This window comes from Juglans regia, chromosome 7 (genome assembly GCF_001411555.2).
Source record: "Juglans regia cultivar Chandler chromosome 7, Walnut 2.0, whole genome shotgun sequence".
Classification (NCBI taxonomy): Eukaryota; Viridiplantae; Streptophyta; class Magnoliopsida; order Fagales; family Juglandaceae; genus Juglans; species Juglans regia.
The window spans coordinates 39275230-39282386 of record NC_049907.1 but is presented as its reverse complement, the minus strand read 5'-3'; positions in this window follow the sequence as shown (position 1 = coordinate 39282386).

The window sequence follows — 7157 nt, the reverse complement described above, 5'->3', positions numbered from 1 at the left end:
ATTAAAGATTTTATAGTCCAGTCATTTGTGGTTTCTTTAAATTGCTATAAGTATTCAAAAAAAATTTCAAAGTTGGGAATGTTTTTGGTCTGTTCCCTGGACGGCATTAAGGTTACAATTAAGTTATGCGGAGACAAATAACTTGTCTTCTTCACAGGTGAAGTTTGCACCCATGTCTGATTTCCTAACGCCGATAGGATAGTTATGAGGTAATGGTGGAGAGTCATCAACAATCATAGGAGAGTTTCCACTTAACCCACCCTAAGTGGAGTCTAGTTGAGAATCTTGACTTAGGAGGTTGGTGAAGTACATATGTCCAGGATCTTATGAATCCATCTTTAAAAATGCATTGAAATGTTAGACATGTAACTATGAAGTTTTGGATTTTTTCATCGCCGACTCAGGAACCGAATGGTGACATCTGCGAAATTTGGCCACCCTCTCATGGCTATAACAACCGGTTGTCACTACTTATTGACTGTTCGAGTTACCTAGCCATTGAGGAAATGACCATAAATTTCCTATATCACCACAAGGCTTTGTCATCATCACAGCCGAGGAGGTTTAATTTACACATTACTTCTCTACTACAACATAACACAAAACAATAAAACAATAAAAAGCAATGTAACAGAACTGACCAATTCACATATTCACACAAAACAATAACCAAACAGCATGCAAATCACAATAATGCTAAATAAGAACATTCTCATCCAATGCATTTATATCGAATGTATAAATAAATGAGACTCAGAATGGTGGAAATATTGGCAGCATGCGTAAGTAAGGAGCCATTCACATCAAATGGCTGCAAAACCCCACCCGAACCCCAATTGCATTTTGTGGAAAGTACCATAAAAAGCAATATGGCCATCCGGGTGATGATTACCCCGACATATCGATGGGGCCTCATTAACACTTGTGAATTAACCCGCACTATAACACCATCATCACAGCCTAATAATTGCCCCGTCAACGAGAGATACGAAACACTGCATAGGACCCAACAACACAGAACAAATTACCCATGGAAAGAGCAATGAAAGTGAATTGGTTTAAGGAATTGACAATGCATTTTTTGGATATCAAAAAAGCAATTCAGATATGCAATAAATTAACCCAACACAGTCAAAAACATACAGACAAACTTAATGAATGGATAACCACAAACAATGATTCGCCCATTTCATAACCACAAACTCCACTAAATTCACCTCAAAACCAGATTCCCAACTCACCAAATCCTAAAAAACCCACAATTGCAAGCCTCAATGAATGGATTGATCAAGAAAAATGGTTAGACGGCAATGAGAGAAACAAACTAAAAAAAAATTCGTGTGAAAGTATCATCACTTTTTCAGTAGCCAAACAGTCAACACAGCCAAAAACATACAGAGCCAAAAACCGAATGCACCAAATCTTCAAAAGGCCACACTTGCAAGCCTCAATGAATGGATCGATCAAGAAAAACGGTTGGACAGCAATGAGAGAAACAAACTTAAAAAAAAAAAATCTATGTGAAAGCATCATCACTTTCTCGGCAGCCAAACAGTCAATACAGCTAAAAACATACATAGCTAAAAATTCCACGCACCAAATCCTCAAAAAGCCACAATCGAAAGCCTCAATGAATTGATCGATCAAGAAAGACGGTTGGACAGCAATGAGAGAAACAAACTTTAAAAAAAAAATCCGTGCTTTCACTTTCCCGACAGCCAAACAGTCAACACAGCCAAAAACATAAACAGACAAAGCTCAGCACGCAAAAAAATGAGAAGCAGTTTCCTCAAACAAAGCCCAAAATCAAAATTGTAAACGAAAGTGACAAACTAAAAAAAAAATCTTGGTGAAAGCATCTAAACTTTCTCAGCAGCCAAACAGCGAAGAGATCGCCGATGTAGAAAGAGTTGTAGGCAAACAATCTTCTATTCTACCTTGATCATGGTGTCGGGAGGAAGAAAAATGGGAAGAGAAAAACAGAAACGAGAGAGATAGGAAAAAAATAGAAGAAAAATCTGGAAGAGAGAAACATACGATTTTGAAGAAACCAAATTTCACTTACAAAAATTGCCAATGGACAGGTTGCGATCGTTGGTGCTACATTGCAAGGGAGGGGCCAATTGAGAGAGAAGAAGACGCGGGACAAAGGGAAAATCGAATGGGATTTGGGACGATGGGATGTACAATCGTTCTCCAAATATGGGGAATTCTTGTACGAACTGTAAACCCTAACCTTAAAATAAGGATTGAGATGGGGAGGGGTTTTTGTTCAAAATCCTAAAATTTTTCCTAAATTATAGGGATAAAGGAGATATGCAGACCAGAATGAAAATGCTCTTAATAATTTAAAAAGAGAAATTGGTGGGGAAGTGGAACTCCAAAAATTATCTCCTGGACAAGTGTCACAATTCTAAGTCCGTCTTGACAAATTAAATTTTAACACCATTTTATATATTCTATTATAATAAGGGCTATCAAGCCGTGAAAAGCAGGATTTATTTATCTTTTGTGTAAATGAATCAGATGTGGATTCAGCTGGGAAGAAATGTCAGATGTGTGTCATTTCATCTCTCTCTCTCTCTCTCTCTCTCTCTCTCTCTCTCTCTCTCTCTCTCTCTCTCTCTCTCTCTCTCCCCGCTCCCCGTTGGGCTCTCACCCTCCTCTCTCCCCATCATCGTTTGCCATTTTGTTTTGTTTTGCTCCACCGCATTGTGCACGACCACTACAACCCCCATCACCACCTTAGCAACGCTAGCCCCCTCGCCACCGTCATGCCGACCCAAGCACGGCTGTCGCAAGATGAAAACAACACCAGGAAGCCAATTGGCCACTGTTTCGGCCCTTTGGTTCCTCCATCAAAACTCACACCTAGCCCCGTCGCACTTTTCACGACAATGCCATCGTGAGCCTCATCACCAAAGCAACCCTAACGCTAAAAACCACCGCCACCAGCCACTGATTTCGGCTCAACTACCCCTTAAGCAAAAAAATTGGTTTTTTCCCATCTCTCTCTCGTTTCTTTTGAAGAAAATGGATTTTTTTTTTTTGCATGTTTGTTTTATGATTTTTTTTTTTTTTTGTATGTTTGTTTTTTGAAAAAAAAATGTATGGATTTCGTTTTTTGACCAGCACAAGGGAGCCAATTGGCTACCGTTTTAGCCCTTCGGTTCATCCATCAAAACTCACGCCCAACCTCGTCGCACTTTTCAGGCAACACCATCATGAGCCTCACCACCAAAGCAACCCCAATACTGAGAACCACCACCAGTAAGCACTGATTTTGGCTCAACTACCCCTTAAGCAAAAAAAATTGGTATTTTCCCGTCTCTCTCTCGTTGCTTTTGAAGAAGAGGGTAATTTTTTGTTTTTGTTTTTGCATTTTTGTTTTCTTTTCTTTTTTTTTTTCTTTGCATGTTTGTTTTTTGAAAAAAAAATGTATGGATTTCATTTTTTTGGTTTGCATGTCATTGTGTTATTGTCTTTTTATTTTTTTTCATTCGGTTTCTGAACAAAATTTGTACAGTTCGGATTTTCTTTAATTTTTGTGTTTCTCTTCTTCTTTTTCTATGCTAACAGTGTGTTTCTCTTCATTTTTTCTATTTTTTGGTTTGCGTGTCATTGTGTTATTGTCTCTTCTTTTTTTCTTTAATTGATCCTGATTTTTTTTTGCAGGAATTTTGGACTGTGGGCTGCTTTTCGTGGATGTTTTTATCTGCTTTGTCGATCGGTTTGGTTTTTAAACAAAATCTGTATAGTTCGGATTTTCTTTAATCTTTGTGTTTCTCTTTTTTTTTTTTTTTTGTGCTAACAATGTGTTTCTCTCCTATTTTTTCCTCTTTTTTTTTGTTTTTGTTTTTTTTCTAGTTTTTGGTCTGAAGATCATGCTGGTTTGAAGTTTGTATATGTCTTCAATTAAAAAGTTTATTCTTTTTTTATTTTTTTATTTAATTGATCTGATTTCGTGGTTTGTACTTTGCAGGGACTTTGGACTGTGGTTTGGTTTTTGTGCATATTTTTATGTTGAGTTCTTCTACGGATCAACCACTATTCACGGTTGATCTGTAGCACACTTTAGTTGTCTTCGCTTTTCTTTTCTTTTTCATTTTTTGCCCAAACAATTACCCCCAATGCATTTCGAATTCGTTCGTAGAAGCCATCCCACCTGCCCAGCATCACCCCGCGACGGCCATCACTCTGTCTTGCGCCACCCGTCATTCCTCCTTCTTCGCCCGCCGAATTTACACATCCCATGTCGCCCCAGCACCCACTTTGCATCGCTTGCCCAACGCCACCCCACAACAGATCCCTCGGCCCAGCGCCACCTACGAACGTTCACTTTCTCAAAGAGAATGTTTAGGTTGTTGAAGAAAGCACATGAGATCTCTGTGCTTTGTGATGCTGAGGTGGCTTTAATTGTTCTCTACCAAAGGGAAGCTCTTTGAGAGAGGTGACTCCCCTGTGTGACTCCACTAGGTAACTCCAATAATATTTTCCTTTCGAATAAAGCTCTCTAGTTGGTGTGAACCCGTAGGACTGATGTTGTTTGGTCTCAGTGAATTTATTCTACATGTTCGGTTGAGGGGAGTTTGGATTAAGTGCGCAACAAAGTCATCTATCATGTGTTGTTTAGAAGTCAAAATTTGACCCATATTGTTATATCATTGGCAGAAAATACAAACTTTCCAAAAGGACATCATTGTTTAGTAGTCTTTACAAATAAAAATATGTAATTCCTGATCGAAATTGATTGTTATAGTGGAGTTGAATGGCTAAAGAGAAAAGTTAAATGCTTTCTTGAAGTTAATGGTTGATGTGATGATCTTTAAACTCACATATGTTTTGTTATGTTTTTAAACTTAGATATAGCTAAAGTGAGTTACAGAAAATGCAAAATGGCATTGTTATGTTTTTAAACTCATATATAGCTCAAGTGAAAAAGAAACAATATATAGATCATCTATATATGTAAGTGGTAGGATATTGTTATTTATCATGTATTGCTATTGGGTCTCAACTCAGGGGAATTAGGTGAAAGGGTAGATTTTTGAGGTAATGAAAGAAGTTATTGAAATACGTATCAAATGATATATACCTAATCTTGTTGGACTATGAATGGTTGTCCCTCACCTTCCCACTAAATGCTACCAATGGCTTTCAAAAGATAAGCTTGTTTATAGGCGAATTTAGAATTTTCCAATGGTAGTGGATGGGAAGTATCAATGCCACAGTGGTGCAATAAAAATGAAGAGAGAATAGGAAACTCATGAAGAGAAGTGGAGTCAGATTAATGGTTCAGTTTTCATAGTAGATCATGTACCAAAAAAATCTTCGTTTGATTCAACAATCTAGAATTTTGTGAAAGACTAATATTAGATATAGTCATGTTGTGTAGTCATGTTCATATCATGCAAGCTATTCCTAGTTTAATGCTTGAAGAGCAATAGAGAAAGAAAATTATCAATTTTGATCCTAAGGAAAGCAAATGGAGGCATTATTATTGCCAATTTTTCCCTCCCTCTCATTATTACTCCCATATATTATGTAATTGAACTCAGCATCTTCTCTTTCACTTCTATAAGATTATTTATAAGTTGGTTGTGTTCTTTTAAGCTTAAAAACACAATGGATACCTTGGTCCATTGGTTTTATTTATTCTGGCTGGGATTTTGTTTGGAGTAATATCATTGATTGTGTTGTGTGCATAATCTCTTGATCATCAAACCCATTACACAAACTTCACCACAACCTCTCCGGAAGGTACAAAAATCCATAAAACATCGCATCTTCACAAACTACAACACAACATCAAGGTGGTTACACGTCTAAAAGAAAACAAATATAGTTAAAAGCTAAGGTGTCGGGGTGTGCACCCATGAACCGGCTGATACCCAGATTATTTCTTAAAAGCTAATACTACTAAATCAGGATTCCTAGAGAGCGCATTTAACATAGTTGTTTATATTTGTGGCTTCTATTTTATAGTTGTTTAGCAAATAAAAAGCTAGGTTAACATAGTGCAGTGCATTCTTGCAATGTCTTCCTATTTTGCCAAGAATTGATTGATCTAATTTAGTTTCTACGCCACTTCAATATCTATCTACTTTTTCAATTTTAGTGTGCTGTTCTCATTCATATACATCAATTTTATGCTCTTATATGAGGTTTTGGTGGTTCTTGTTATACGATCTGGAAACATTAAGCACTAGATTTTCAAGACAAAAAGAAAAAAAAATGCAATAAAAATAGTTGGAACCATAACACTGATAATCATAAAATGCACATGTGTTCCAATTAGCATGATGACACTTTTGCTCGAGTTTTTTTTTCTCTCTCTCTCTCTCTTGCTTTAGAGTGCGAAAACGTAGAGTTAAAATGAAGTAGTTGAGAAACTAAGGTCAATCTTTTTCGTGATATTTTCTCCCTTTTTCCATTGAAGTTTTTCTTCTTCTTTGACGCCATTTCTATGATTTTGGGACGTGACGAGGTGGGGATATTTTTGGATCGATATAGTGGAAGGTATGTGGAATTTTGTGTTAGAGCTTTTGTTTAACTTTAGAGTTCGAGGAAAATGAAATTTGTGATTTGAAAATTCTTTCAATTTAAAGATTTGCTTGTTTGTTGAGAAAATGGATGAAGTAAAGGAAAAATTTTGTTTCCGTTTATTTTTAGGTGCCACATGAAGTGTACTCCACAGACTGTAACGCTATCATCTCTATGTCCGAGATTGGGAGCTTGGAGTAGTTGAAGCTGTTGTGTTGGAGAAAGTTTAGAAATGGCAGTGTGAGTTGATGTGGGATTTCAAAGGAAAATCAAGTACTTTTGTCGTTTGGTTCAGAGGTGTTTCCAATGTTTATATAATCTCGATGGTTTGTAGGCGTTCAAATTTGTGTATAGATTTTGTGTATTGGCGGGTTGTGGAGACCCTGTGTTGTGATTCCTCATGAATTGGGAGTACATGAATGTGATTCCTAAAGTGTACATTTGCTTTTGTGCCACGAAATCATGAATGGAAGAGAGGTGTCGGACAATACATTCAATGGAAAATTTCCTTTTGCTTGATTTGGACCTTATATATGGAAGCAATGTTTATATATTAAAAATTATGTTCATATTATGTTTCTGTCAATCCATCAGGTTCTTTGATAAGATATTTA